The sequence below is a fragment of the Pristiophorus japonicus genome, chromosome 1 (genome assembly GCF_044704955.1).
Source record: "Pristiophorus japonicus isolate sPriJap1 chromosome 1, sPriJap1.hap1, whole genome shotgun sequence".
NCBI classification, from domain to species: Eukaryota; Metazoa; Chordata; class Chondrichthyes; family Pristiophoridae; genus Pristiophorus; species Pristiophorus japonicus.
In genome coordinates, this window is record NC_091977.1 from 260,141,137 (window position 1) to 260,156,062 (window position 14,926).

A 14,926-nucleotide genomic window follows, 5' to 3' on the forward strand; every position below is an offset into this window, starting at 1 on the left:
ACACTTGCTGCAGATGTGGTTGCCATGGACCTCAATGATGTCCATCTGCTCCCACATGCAACAGCAGAAACACACCAACTGCCCTGCCATCTCTAATGTATTCAATTAGTTAAGATTTGAAGTTTTGAACGTTTAGTTTATAATCCCAGCTTTTAATTTAAACCAATGCCCCAAATAAAGAGAGAAAAACTGATCAACCAAACTGACCAACCCAGCAGCTAATGAAATATCACTTACCTATTTTTACTTTTTTAATCAAGTTTAGTTTTCCACCTCTTCTCCAAATTCCCACTCTTTCCAAATTCCTAAATAAACCACTCTGTTTTAGACCTCTGGAAGCAAATCACTCTGTGCACTGAAAAACTGTTGACTTTTATATCCTTAGGAGCTATACCCAATTTACAACTCTTTTGGGGACAAAAAGTAAACATTAAATTAAGTGCCCCCCCCCCCCCCCCCCGCCGATCTGGGGGACACTCCAAACATTTTTCAAGGCACACCCAATTTACAAGTCTTGACTCAGCACACCTTTTGTCTATGATTAACACCTATTCAAGACAAACAATTTCAGCTGACTGACAGTTAACTGCCACTGGCAAACAACTTCTGTTACCTATAATTTTAAAGTTCTAGGTTTAAATCAAAATGTTAAACTAGATTTTACTATGTACAGCTTCTACTTACCCAATATTCCCACTCTGCTGAATCAAGCACATTGCTGTGGGTCTGGAGTCACATATAGGCCAGACTGGGTAAGGATGGCAGATTTCCTTCCCAAACAGACCTAAGTGAACCAGATGGGTTTTAACAACAATCTGGTAGTTACATGGTCACCATTACTGATCCTAGCCTTTTATTCAAGATTTATTTCATTTACTGAATTTAAATTCCCCAGCTGCTTTGGTGGGATTTGAACTCATGTCTCCAGATCATTAGTCTGGGCTTTCTGGATTACTAGTCCTGTAACATAACCACCATGCTACCGTATCCTATATATCAATGACTGTTTTCCTCCAGAACTTTAGAATTTACAACTTTGACCAATAGTTATCGTCAATTAACATAACAATAAAACAAATTATCTGGTCATTATCACATTGTTGTTTGTGGGAGCTTGCTGTGCGCAAATTGGCTGCCGCGTTTCCTACATTCCAACAGTGACTACACTCCAAAAGAGCTTTGTTTGCCATAAAGAGCTTTGAGATGCCAATGGTCATGAAAGGCGCTATATAAAAGTAAGTCTTTCTTTAAGTCTTTTTGCAGAGTAATATAAAATCTACAGATGGTTTTATATGAAGCTTCTTAGCAATTGAGCATCTGACATCAATTCGACTCGAGAGACCTAGACAGTGGATATAACTGTTTACCACTGAATTCTGTAAGCATGGTTTATAAGTCTCATTGCCACTGCAGAGGCTATTTTTTTTAACATTAATGGAATATACATTTCCTTCTGCTCACTAAACAACCAATTGGATTCTCATCTTTCCCATCCCCTGGGCACTCTATTACCTTCTTCAAGTTTCTTCCTTTCTGCTTGTCTGCCTTTCATGATTGTCTGTCTTTCTCCCCATTTGTTTTTCTCTCATAGCCATCACGGTGTTTTGCTACAGGTAAAACTGTTACAGTTACTGCCCAAATCTCTCAATGCTCACAGATATTAGATGTTGCAGAGAGATTTCCTCAGTGCTACTAGCAGAAATGGGAGATTAACCCTAAATATACTATACAAATCCAAGAGCAAAGCACTTAAACAAAGATTAGTTGATGTTTATACTGCTCTTTGTTTCGCTCACATGTCTACAGTGTGAAAGTAATCACATCAGCTACATTGGGCTGGTCAGAGGAACAATACATCATCAGGTTCAGGAGCCAGGCCATCATAGAGATCTGCCATTTATTGTTAGAAGATCTGAAAAGGCCTTCAGCATCTGTATTGGCTTACCTCTCGCAGTTAAAGTCACCATTGTGGTCGGCTTCTATGCATAAGGTTCATTGCAAGTAAACACAGGGGAGATATCAGGACTGAGTGACTAAACTGTGCACTGATCAATTAAGAAAGTTACTGAAGCCTTTTTTATTGCCAACCAGCAATAAAAGAAAGACTTGGATTTATATAGCGCCTTTCAGGACCACTGGAAGTCTCAAGGTGCTTTAGAGCCAATGAAGTACTTTTGAAGTGTAGTCACTGTTGTAATGTAAACATTTTAGCACAGACCCAGAACAGCAGCAGCAGAAAAACCTTGGTTTAACCTCGGTAGTGGGGAAACAACAATCAGGGATAAAGTTAACAGTCACTTGTTCAGATGAAGGGTCACCGACGTGAAACGTTCAATTTGTTTCTCGCTCCACAGATGCTGCCTGACTTGCTGAGTGTTTCCAGCATTTTCTGTTTTTTATAACAGTCTCTTGTACAAGTATGAATTAATTAAGGGATGTCAGCACAGACTTGTTAAAGGCAAATCGTGCTCAACTAACTTGACGATACAAAGATGGGAGGAAAAGCAATGTGTGAGGAGGACACAAAAAATCTGCAAAAGGACAGAAACAGGCTAAGTGAGTGGGCAAATATTTGGCAGATGGGGTATAATGTTGGAAAGTGTGAGGTCATGCACTTTGGCAGAAAAAAATCAAAGACCAAGTTACTATTTAAATGGAGAAAGATTGCAAAGTGCCACAGTACCACAGTACAGCGGGACCTGGGGGTACTTGTGCATGAAACACAAAAGGTTAGTATGCAGGTACAGCAAGTGATGAGGAAGGCCAATAGAATCGTGGCCTTTATTGTAAAGGGGATGGAGTATAAAAGCTGGGAAGTCTTGCTATAGCTATACAGGGTATTGGTGAGGCCACACCTGGAATACTGCGTGCAATTTTGGTTTCTATATTTACAAAAGGATATACTTGCTTTGGGGGCAGTTCAGAGAAGGTTCACGAGGTTGATTACAGAGATGAGGGGGTTGACTTATGAGGAAAGGTTGAGTAGGTTGGGCCTCTACTCATTGCAATTCAGAAGAATGAGAGGCGATCTTATCGAAACATATAAGATTATGAGGGGGCTTGACAAGGTGAATGCAGAGAGGCTGTTTCCACTGATGGGGGAGACTAGCACTAGATCTTAGAATAAAGGGCCGCCCATTTGAAACAGAGATGAGGAGAAATTTCTTCTCTCAGAGGGTTGTAAATCTATGGAATTTGCTGCCTCAGAGAGCTGTGGATGCTGGTACATTGAATAAATTTAAGACAGAAATAGACAGTTTCTTAAACGATAAGGTGATAAGGGGTTATGGAGAGCAGGCAGGGAAGTGGAGCTTAGTCCATGATCAGATCAACCATGATCTTATTGAATGGCGGAGCAGGCTCGGGGGGCCGTATGGCCTACTCCTGCTCCTATTTCTTATGTTCTTATGATTGAGTTTTTGATGAACTCACAGAGAGGGTTGATGAGGGCAATGTGGTTTATGTGGTGTACGTGGACTTCCAAAAGACGGTCAATAAAGTGCCATATAATAGCCTTCCGGTAAAGTTGAATAAAAGGGACAGTAGCTATATGGACATGAAATTGGCAGGAAATAGAGTAGTGGTGAACAATTGTTTATCGGACTGGAGGAAGGTATACTGTGGTTTTCTAGGATCACTACTTTTCTTGATATATATTAATGACTTAGACTTGGGTGTACAGGGCACAATTTCAAAAGTTGCAGATGACACAGTATAATGAACAATCATGAGATTAGTGATAGATTTCAAGAAGACATAGACAGGCTGGTGGAATGCACAGACAGGTGGCAGATGAAATTTACCGTAGAAAAGTGCGAAGTGATAGATTTTGGTAGGAAGAACTAGGAGAAGCAATAAAAACTAAAGGGTACAATTCTAAAGGGGGTGCAGGAACAGAGAGACCTGGGGACATATGTGCACAAATCATTGAAGGTGGCAGGGCAGGTTGAGAAAGAGGTTAAAAAAGCATACAGGTTCCTGGGTTTCATAAATAGAGGCATAGGACTAGAATTTCCAATGCTTCACCACCCGGTTTCTGGGCGGTATTGGCCATTTTGGGCGAGAACCGGGTTGGCGAAAAATTCCCCAGCTGAGTTCCGCTGCCGGTTTTGAGGTACTGCTGGGGAGCGTACCTCTGGCGTGCATTGTCCATAGATCACCCTGGCGAGATATTTGGCTCAACGTTGACCCGTAGGTAAGTTGAGAAAAAAAGCCCACAAGAATCAGCAGTAGCCTTGCAAGAAAATGGTAAGTAATTGTTTTTTTACTAATTATTTTTAAATTCTCTTGTAGTGATTTAAGTGAAAAGGGTCCTGAAAATGTTTTTATGATTTTTTATTTTATGTTTTTTGAAAAAATATTTTTTGATTTTTTCTCCTCCTATGCCCAACCCACAGCCTAGGTGTAAATTTTAAGTAATTTAAGTAACTATCGCCATTTTTTTAAAGAACCGCCCAATCGGCCTAAGATTCCATTTTTTCGCTGAGAATTGGGGTGCAACACTCATTTTTTTCACTGGCCGGATTTTTTTCTTTTTTGAGGGGAATATTTTGCCGGCGATAATTTTGGGAATCTTAGATAGAGGTGTTCAAAATCATGAGGGGTCTAGACAGAGTAGATAGAGACCAACTGTTCCCATTGGCAGAAGGGTCGAGAACCAGAGGACACAGATTTAAGGCGTTGGCAAAAGAACCAAAGTCCACATGAAGAAAAAATTTTTACGCAGTGAGTCATTAGGATCTGGAATGCACTGCCTGATAGCATGATGGAGGCTGATTCAATTGTAGCTTTCAAAATAGAATTGGATAAGTACCTGAAGGAAAAAAAATTGCAGGGCTACGGGGAAAGGGCGGAGGAGTAGGACTTACTGAAGTGCTCTTGCAGAAAGCCGGTACGGGCTCGAGGGGCCGAATGGCCTTCTTCTGTGCTGTAACCATTCTATGGGCTCAAGTTTCAGACCCCCGCTAGAACGGCACACATCGGAAAGGCCTGCCTAATTTGTAGAACAAAAATTGCGCCGATTACTCTCCGATAGCTGTAGACCCGTTTACAGCTCGGCACGGCGCAGCAGGAGCTGTTGGGGGTGGAGCTACAGCAATGCACCAAAAACAATGTCGACAGCTGCGTGCATGCGCAATGGAGGCTGCGCATGCGCAGTAGCTCCTGGCCCTCCCAGCGCGTCCTGTCTCCGGGCGACGACCCTATCCCAGGCTGAAGGGACGTCGCCCTTATCCCGAGCCGAGTGGCCTGACACCTCTTACCTCGCCGGCGGCGGAACCTGCCTGCCCGGCATCTCACTGGAGGCGGGCCCCGCCCAAAGTCCTCCGTGGCGGCCCGGCGGTGGAGGCGTCAGCAGGGCCCATTCAGCCACCCCCCCTTCAGCCCCCCTCCCTCTTTCAGCCCCTCCCGCCCCCTTCCTCTCTCCCCCCTCCCCCTCCCACCCCCCTCCCATTCAGCCCCCCCTCCCTCCCGTTCAGCCCCCCTCCTCCTCTCTCCCCCCTCTCTCCCCCCTCCATCCCTCCATCCCTCCTCGCCCTCCTCCCCCTCCTCCCCTCCTCCTCTCCCCCTCCCTCCCCTCCTCTCCCCCTCCCTCCCCTTCTCTTCTCCTCCCTCTGCCCCTCCCCTTTCTCTCTCTCCCTCCTCTCCCTCCCTCCCTCCTCCACCCACTCCCTCCCCCTCCCCCTCTCCCCTGCGCCTCCTCTCTCCCCCATCCCTCGCTGTCAGAAACACAGAGAGACACTGACAGAGAGAGAGAGAGAGAGACACTGGCGAGGCCCTGTCCCAGCACGCTTTTGGATGCTACAGTAGGTAAGTAGAAACTTAATTTTGTATTTATTGATTGATTTTTTAATTAGTTTTTTTATTTTATATTTTTTTTGATTGATTTATTGGTTGATTTATTGATTTATTTATCATTTATTATTGATGATGGTTCTTTATTTGTGAAAGTGAAGTGTTTAATGCTTGTAAACCTCCCTTCCAACCACCCCCTCACCCCCACCATCTCTCGTTCCCTATGCCTGATTTATGAGTGGAGGCAAGATTTTTCTGAGCGTACAAAAATCTACACTTACTCCATTCTAGGTTAGTTTGGAGTAAGTTTTTACTGCCTAAACTTGTAAAACAGGCATAAGTGGCTGGACACACCCCCTTTTGAAAAAAAAAATCTGTTCTAACTCACTAGAACTGGAGCAAACTAAATGCCGAGAATTGCAATTTCTAAGATGCTCCATTCTAAACTAGTTGCTCCAAAAAAATAGAAGCAGCTCAGGCCAAATTGATTGCAGGCATCTCCAAGGTGCATGGCATGGCACAATGCACTCATTTAGCCTTTTGTGCATCTATCATCAATTCTGAGGTTAGAGGAGAGTGTTATTATTCTATCAGTGTAAAATGAGGGTACATTTTACAGAGTTTTCTGAAGTCCGTCAAAATAAACGTTTATAATGAGCTCCAGGCATGGATTAAGGTTGCCAGCAGAAGCTCGCTGTTAATAGGATTTGGGGAATCATGGCCAGCTGCAATTTCTTGAGGATATTGTAGGCCAGAAAATTTTGCTGGAGCAAAGTATAGATGGCTGGAGAACATTTACATATTCTTTCACAGAACAATCTTCCACAGAAGAAGTGTACACTCTGCTTGTGAGGAGGTGACCCAACAGGTTAATGTCATACCCTACTCCCAAAGCACAGATAACAGATAAGGAAAAAGTTTAATAGCTTCAGGAAAGCGGAAAGAAAGAACTTGCATAGCATTGTGCTTTCTGACCTCCTCACGGCGTATCAAAGCAATTCACAGCTAATAAGTTACTTCAAAGGCAGTGACTGTCATATGGGCACACACAGTAGTCAATTTGCACACAGATCAGTCCCACAAACAGCAAATTAATAATTGACCAGTTTTTGATTGAGGGAGGAAAGTTGGCCAGGACAGAACTTCAAATAATGCCATGGGATCACTTCTGCCCACCTGACCAATCAGGCAGGCCATAATTAACATCTCATCTAAAAGACAGCACCTCCAAAATTGCAGCTTTTTCTCAGTACTGCAATGTCAGTGTTGGATTATATACTCAAGTGTATAGGGGGGCTAGAATCCAAAACCTTAAGTTGTGACTCAGAGGCAAGAGTACTACCTATTGAAACAAGTTGACCTGAAGCAGGTAACCAAGGAAAGTTTAGCTAGTGTATTCCTGTACCAAGTAGATTCTTGGCCAAAGCTTGCCAGCTACAAATACTTTTCTCTGAATTGTTACACCATTACTGAGGATACATGCAAAGTCTCCAGAAAATATTTATATCTCTTTAATTGCTTATCATGCATATCCGTATTCCAGCAGGAGGCACTGCAACTTAAATTTTGGGACACCTCGGTTTATATCTGTGTGGGAGAGAGTGAGTGAGTGAATAAGGAAATAAAGAATGTAAAGCAGAAGAAGACACTAGCCATATGGTTTTCAGGAGACATCTGATCTCACTCTCCTCCACTTTCTCTATCGCCTCCTGGTTCTGAATCTCCAGGGCTTTCTCCTTGTTAATGGTGAAGGTGTCCTCCACAGTCTTTCCATCCATTTACAGTCTTCTTCTACATATAGATAGATGAGGAACAGAGATTGGAATGAGGACCATGAGAAATGTATATCACCCAGGTGGCCAGACCATTTCTGAGTCTGTGAACAGAGTGTGCAGGTGCCTCGTGCTGGCAGCCTGCTTGATATCTGTTGCTTGCCACATTTAATGGGTCATGGCAAGAGAATCTCCTTCCAAAAGCACTACAATAACATGGTGATGAGTTGACCTGACTTTATAACATGAGATCAGCTCTCTGCACTGCAGGCACATGCATCACAAGGACCATATTATTGGTCCCCTACTGACACCAAGGATGGGCTACATTTTGGGCACATATCTATCACACTATATGTTCTTTAAACTTACAAAAATCTCAGGACAACTACTCTGCTTGCAGTTAAGATGGCACATTAATACAAGGGAATAGGATGACTCAAATATTACCTGTCCTTCACTTCCTTGGAAGAGGCCATTGAGCACCTCCTTGTGTCTAACCGTCTTTCAGATGAGATGATAAAACCAAGGAGCACTTTCAGGTGTACATAAAAGATTCCACAGCACTCGCCAAAGTTCTCCCTGGGTGTCCTGGCCAACATTCAGCCCTCAACCAACATCACTAAACAGATTATCTGGTCATTATATTACTGCTATTTGTGGGACCTTGTGCGCAAATTGGCTGCCGTTTTTCCCACATTACAACAGTGATTATACTTCAAAAGTACTTCATTGGCTGTAAAGCGCTTCAAAACATCTGGTGGTCATTAAAGCTGCTAAATAATTGTGAGTTTTTCTTTCTTTCTAAACTGAGTGTATATGGCAAGTTTCCTTTAACCCCAGCTCTTACGTCTTCTCCCCTTCTCATTCACTCCCACACAAGCACAGAAACACACAGTATCTTGCAATGCAAGCTCTGTTTCAAGGTTCATCCTACAGCCACATTTTCTACTCGAGGGGCCGTATGGCCTACTCCTGCTCCTATTTCTTATGTCCTTATGTTCTTTTGTAACACTGTTTGAGCAGGGAGTAGAATTGGTATGTGTGTGTCGCATGAGCAAGCAGCATGCACTGGAATCGAAGTGTATGTCTTAGTAACTTTCATACATTTTTTTGTGTAGTTTGAAGTTTAAATACAGACCAGATTCTGCCATTACTGCAACTGAGTATGTCTGTAATCTGACGTTTAAAGCAACAGAACAAAAAAGAGCAAGAAAACAGTTCAACAGGGTCCACATGATGTCATTGAGAGATGACTGCCATTTTAACATCAGCACAAGTGAGGATGTTGATGACACTATCGGGATGAGGGTGAGCAGGAGAAGAGGCCTGACCTGGTAAGTTTATCCTTTGATCTGTAGAGCCAGTAGAAGGAGAAATATCCTCCAGGTACCAGCAGGGATGTGTAGGCCTCCTTTGTCCAGACTCCATTTCCCTTCCTCAGTGTTAGCTGTGGCTCAATGGCTAGCACACTTGTCTCTGAGGCAGAAGATTGTGGGTTCACAATCCCACTCCAGGGACTTAAGCACAAGAAATCTAGGCTAACACTCCAGTGAAGTGCTGAGGGAGTGCTGCACTGTTGAAAGTGCTGTCTTTCAGATGAGACATTAAACCGAGGCTTTCTCAGGTGACGATAAAAGATCCCCTTGCACTATTTCGAAGAAGAGCAGCAGAGTTATTCCTGGTGTCCTGGCCAATATTTATAACAAAATAACATATTATCTGGTCATTATCACATTGCTGTTTCTGGGAGCTTGCTTGTGCACAATTTAGGTGCCACGTTTCCTATATTACAACAGTGACTGCACTTCAAAAAGTACTTCATTAGCCGTAAAGTGCTTTGAGATGTCTGATGGTCGAGAAAGGCACAATATAAATGCAAGTCTTTCTTTCACTTGCTGCCCCAGAAGCCCATTCCCCCACCCCTGCACTTACCATGGGCCCATCTGGTGGCACCTGAGCCACCCAAATTTAATATACCATATGCCCCCGTTTTCTGGGGACAGTCTCTGAATGAAATAATGTGTACCCAGGCAAACAATGCCCCCGAGAAGAGACCCCAGTTCAGGAAATCTGTCCCCGAATAGACTAGAACCAAAATCATTGGAATATATGGATATCATACCGTCAGATGTAATCACAGTTTCAGGTCATTCGATCACTTATAAATATACTGAATGCACTTCAATGGTGTGACGTTGCATTCTTGGTAATTACACATACATTTGTCGCGTATATGTGCTACTAAAAAATTCTGCCTCGTTGTGCTGCACAACCAACATTTCCTGTCTTGGCTCCTTTGCTGTGCTCCCACCCCGCGTGTCCCCGGATTCGGTGCAGAAAATATGGTCACCGGAATTTAATAGCCGGGCAGCCGTTTCCCGCCAACTTCCCAGCTGTTATGGTCAGAAAGCATTATTTTAATGACGCCCATTAAAAGCGGCTGAGACTCCTGCTGCTGCTCCCAGGCAGATCAGCCACTCGCAAGTCCGCTTTCCCGCCCAGGAGTTTAATTTCCCCCCACCATGGTATTTAAACACAATGGGCTGGGAATACAATAGGATACCGCCCCTCGCAAGGGTCGGAACAGGGGCGCTAAATGGTTGGCAGCCGTGAGTGCTGGCATGCGCACTGCTCAGTAATATCAGTGTCCTGGTACTAGCGCCGCAGAGGAGTACCTCCGGGGAGCGTCGCGTCGGTGTACAACACCTCCGGTATCGACCCATTTTCAATATTTGTTTTGCGCTGAACCCGTAGCGCACCGCAGTGACCCCGCCAGAGAAAGTTGCTGTGCAGAGCTGTGCTGGCAGCAGTGAGAGAAGGAATGACTGCATGAGGTAAGCGTGCTGATATTTTTCTTTTTGTGATTTAAGTTTATTTGGGGTGAGTAATGTGTAGGGAATGTTTTTTGTGCCTATTTTTTTTGCAGGGAGGCCTCTCTGAAGGCGCTACAAAGCCGGCTCTTTAGCACGGGATATTCAGTTGCTCACCCGGCCCAGCGCCCTTAGAGAAGTGTAACACTTCCCTTATCACTCCACGCCACTGTCAGGGCGCAGCAGCCGACGCAATCTCTCTCCTGGCACTAACTTTATCCACCACCTTAAAAAAAAATGTTAATCTAATTTCCAGCCCAATTACTTTCAGAGCTGCATGAAGCTCTCGTTAGTGCCTAAAATTCTTGTTAAATTGTATCTGGAGAGTCGGAGAAGCAAGATCAGAAACACAGTTAGTGTTTGTTTGATTTTAATGAAATAAATATGTACCATACATTTTACTCTGGCGCCTGACAGGAGCACGTATCAGGAATTCATGAACAGGCAAGAGCTTCATCCTCAAGCTTGAAAGGCACTCTATAACTGCTATATAAATGGCTTTCGGGTCGGGTGGGGGATATAGATATAGAAAGAAAGACTTGGATTTATTTCGCTCCTTTCACGACCACCGGATGTCTCAAAGTGCTTTACTACCAATGAAGTACTTTTGGAGTGTATTCACTGTTGTAATGTAGGAAATGCAGCAGCCAATTTTCATAAAGCAAGCTCCCACAAACAGCAATGTGATAATGACCAGATAATCTGTATTTTTGCTATGTTGATTGAGGGATAAATATTGGCCAGGACATTGGGGATATCACCCCTGCTCTTCAAAATAATGGCATGGGATCTTTTACATCTACTTGAGAGGGCAGATGAGGCCTTGGTTTAATGTTTCATTTGAAAGACAGAACCTCTGGCAGTGCAGTGCTCCCTCAGCACTGTACTGGAGTGTTAATCTAGATTTTTTTTTTGTGCTTAAGTCCCTGGAATGGGACTTGAACCCACAACCTTCTGACTCAGAAGTAAGATTGTTACCCACTGAGCCACAGCTGACACTGTACATACATATATTGTGATGCACAAGACAACATATTTGCATGGATGAACTAAAGGGTCTTTTGCTGGCCATCATTGTTCTCCAGTCCGACAGGACTTTCCATCCAGAATGGTTATATTAATACATGAAAGATGACAGACAGGAAAATACCTACTGGGCCATCCTATAAACCTCAATCAAATCAACCCATGTCTACTTTTCTTTAAATTAGAGACCCAACTCTTTGAGACTCTCTGGCTTTAGACTGGGAATTAATCTTGTGGCCCTCCTCTGCAGCCTTTCCAGTATTCCAATATCACACAGTATGTGAGGAGATCAAAACTAGACACAGTATTCTAACTGAGGCCTAACCAAGGCATTGGACAAGGGTAAAATAATTTTTATTTATAATTAATTGTCCTGTATATAGACCATAGCACCCTATGTGCTCCAGCAAATGCTTCATGGATTGGTTATGAATCTTTAGAAATGCATGTAATTTATGCACTCTCTTTCTTTCATCACCGGCTTTAGTGAATGCATATTTAGCAATTCACCTTCCTAGATGTGTAGCAATGCACTTCTCATAGCTAAACTTAATTTGCGAGTCCCGTGCATCGAGATCTGCCTATGGTAGTCAAGCATCATCCACAGTCATGATCCATGTACATAACTTGGTACCACATGCAAACTTGCAGATCATCCCCCCAAAACCTACATCTAATCAATAATGAAAATAGTAAAGAGCATCGGCAGATCTAAATCCATCGACATCTACTTTCTGCCTGTGGGCTTTCAGCCAGTTTTCAATCCAGCGATTAGATTACCATTATTTCCCGAGGATTCAATGTGGTATTTTAGCAAAAGGTTTCTGAAAGTTCAGGAAGACAATATGTCTAGGTTTTCCTTGTCAACAAGCTGGTGACTTCTTCTTCAAAAAGTACAATCGATTTTCAGACGCCATGTTGGATGTCACTGATATGGCTTTTTCGGTCTACGTAGTCACACAATACATCCCTAATGATTCCCTCAAGCATCTTTCCTATTACAGACATCAACCTAATGGGTCTTATTTACCTGGATCTGCCTTATCCCCATTTTAAATTATTACAACTATGTTAGCCTCCTACAAGTCTAAGGTACCAGCCACAGACTCCAGCGAGCTATTAAAGATGCGGGCAAGGAGTTTTCACAGCACCTGTCCCATCTCCTTGAGTCTCCTCGGATGGATATTGTCATGTTTGTAACTACAATGTAACACCACTGTATTACTGTATACACTCAACTTAGATGCACACCTTGATCACAGGGGGTGGACTTGTGGGAGACACTCCTCACCTGATCACACAAGTAAATAAAGGAAGATCCCACGAAGGGTCATCACTTCTGGAGTGCTGTAATAAATAGCGAAGGTCACAGAGTGGCCTTGTCCCTGGAATGTGCCTCGTGTGGTTTCATGCTGTCGAGTAAGGACTTTACAGATATCATCCAGACTAGCAGCTTTATCTATTTTCAGGTTCCTAATTCTATCTAAAACAATATGTTCATCGATTTTAATATCATCAAGGTTAGGTTTTCATGACCTTGTACATATTCATAATATTGAATACAACATGAGAACATAACATAAGAATTAGGAGCAGGAGAAGGTCATTCGGCCCCTCGAACCTGCTTCGCCATTCAATGAGATGATCGCTGATCTTCCATCTCAACTCTACTTTCCAGCACTATCCCCATATCCTTTGATTCCCTTAATATCCAAAAATCTATCGATTTCTGACTTGAATATACTCAATGACTGAGCCTCCATTGCCCTCAGGGTAAAGAATTCCAAAGCTTTACAACCCACTGAGTGCAGAAGTTTCTCCTTAGCTCAGTCCTATATGGCCGACCCCTTATTTTGAGACTGACCACTGGTTCTAGACTCCCCAGCCAGAGGAAATATCCTTGGATGGAGGGGGGTATTGTTGGATAGAGGTAATCTTGCTGGATCTGATGGATAGGGGGAATATTGCTGGGTCTGGTGTAGGTTTATACACAACTCCTAATGTAAATAAATGACATTCTGGTTCAACACTGCATTGTGTGTCTAACTGTTACAGTGCCGGCTGTAAGGAAGGAAAAAGAGGGAGAAAGACGGAAAGAAAATTGAGGAGGAACAGAATATTGACAGAGGTGCAAGAAAGTATTGGAAGAAATAAAAGAACAAAATAGAAAGGTTGAGAAAGAAAACAAATAAAAGAACATAGAAAATAAAAACAGGTTGCAATTAAAACTGCATTTTAAATAGTATGTCAAAGATAAATTTGCAATAGGAAACTTGAATTTTTAAATCTAAAGTCATACTTTGAAATGCAAATCTTTATCAGGGTGGAAAGATGTTTGTAAAAATTGCTGTAAGTGACAGGGGACTCCAACCTGGAATGCTAATGAGCTTACTGTCATATCATTGTTCTTTGAAATTTTATCTGCAGTGTGCACACTACAATTAACCATACCATCCAGGGAGAGAGAAACACAGCGAGAATTGTTGGGGAGTACCGGAGATACAGAGGGTAATAGAGAGAATAAATCACAGAGAGAAAATGTTTGGAAAAATAAGAGCCATCCATGCTTTCCTGTGCATGTCTGCTGGCCTCATCTGCAGGGCTACAAATTTAACTCTCCTCAGAATGTGAGATCAACTCATTAACTCTGTCTTTTTCCACAAATATTTAAATGTTTCCGGTCGATGACCCTTCGTCAGAACTGGCAAAAGTTCAAAATGTCACAGAATCTTAAGTTAGTGCAAGGAGGAAAGAACAAAGAACAAAAGGGAAGGTCTGTGATAAGGTGGAAGGCAGGAGAGATTTGAGAGATGAAAGTGATGATGGGCCAAATTGAGATGATAATGGCACAAGTTAGGAAACAAAAGATGAGTTTAGATAAGAACATAAGAACACAGGAGTAGGTCATACGGCCTCTCAAGCCTGCTCCGCCATTCAATAAGATCATGGCTGATCTGATCATGGATCAGCTCCACTTCCCCGCCCGCTCCCCATAACCCCTTATCCCCTTATCGTTTAAGAAACTGTCTATTTCTGTCTTAAATGTATTCCATGTCCCAGCTTCCACAGCTCTCTGAGGCAGCGAATTCCACAGATTTACAACCTTCTGAGAGAAGAAATTTCTCCTCATCTCTGTTATAAATGGACGGCCCCTTATTGTAAGATTGTGCCCTCTCGTTCTAGTCTCCCCCATCAGTGGAAACATCCTCTCAGCATCCACCTTGTCAAGCCCTCTCATAATCTTACACGTTTCGATAAGATCACTTCTCATTCTTCTGAATTCCAATGAGTAGAGGCCCAACCTACTCAATCTTTCCTCATAAGTCAACCCCCTCATCCCCGGAATCAACCTAGTGAACCTTCTCTGAACTGCCTCCAAAGCAAGTATACCTTTTCTTAAATATGGAAACCAAAACTGCACGCAGTATTCCAGGTGTGACCTCACCAATACCTTATATAGCT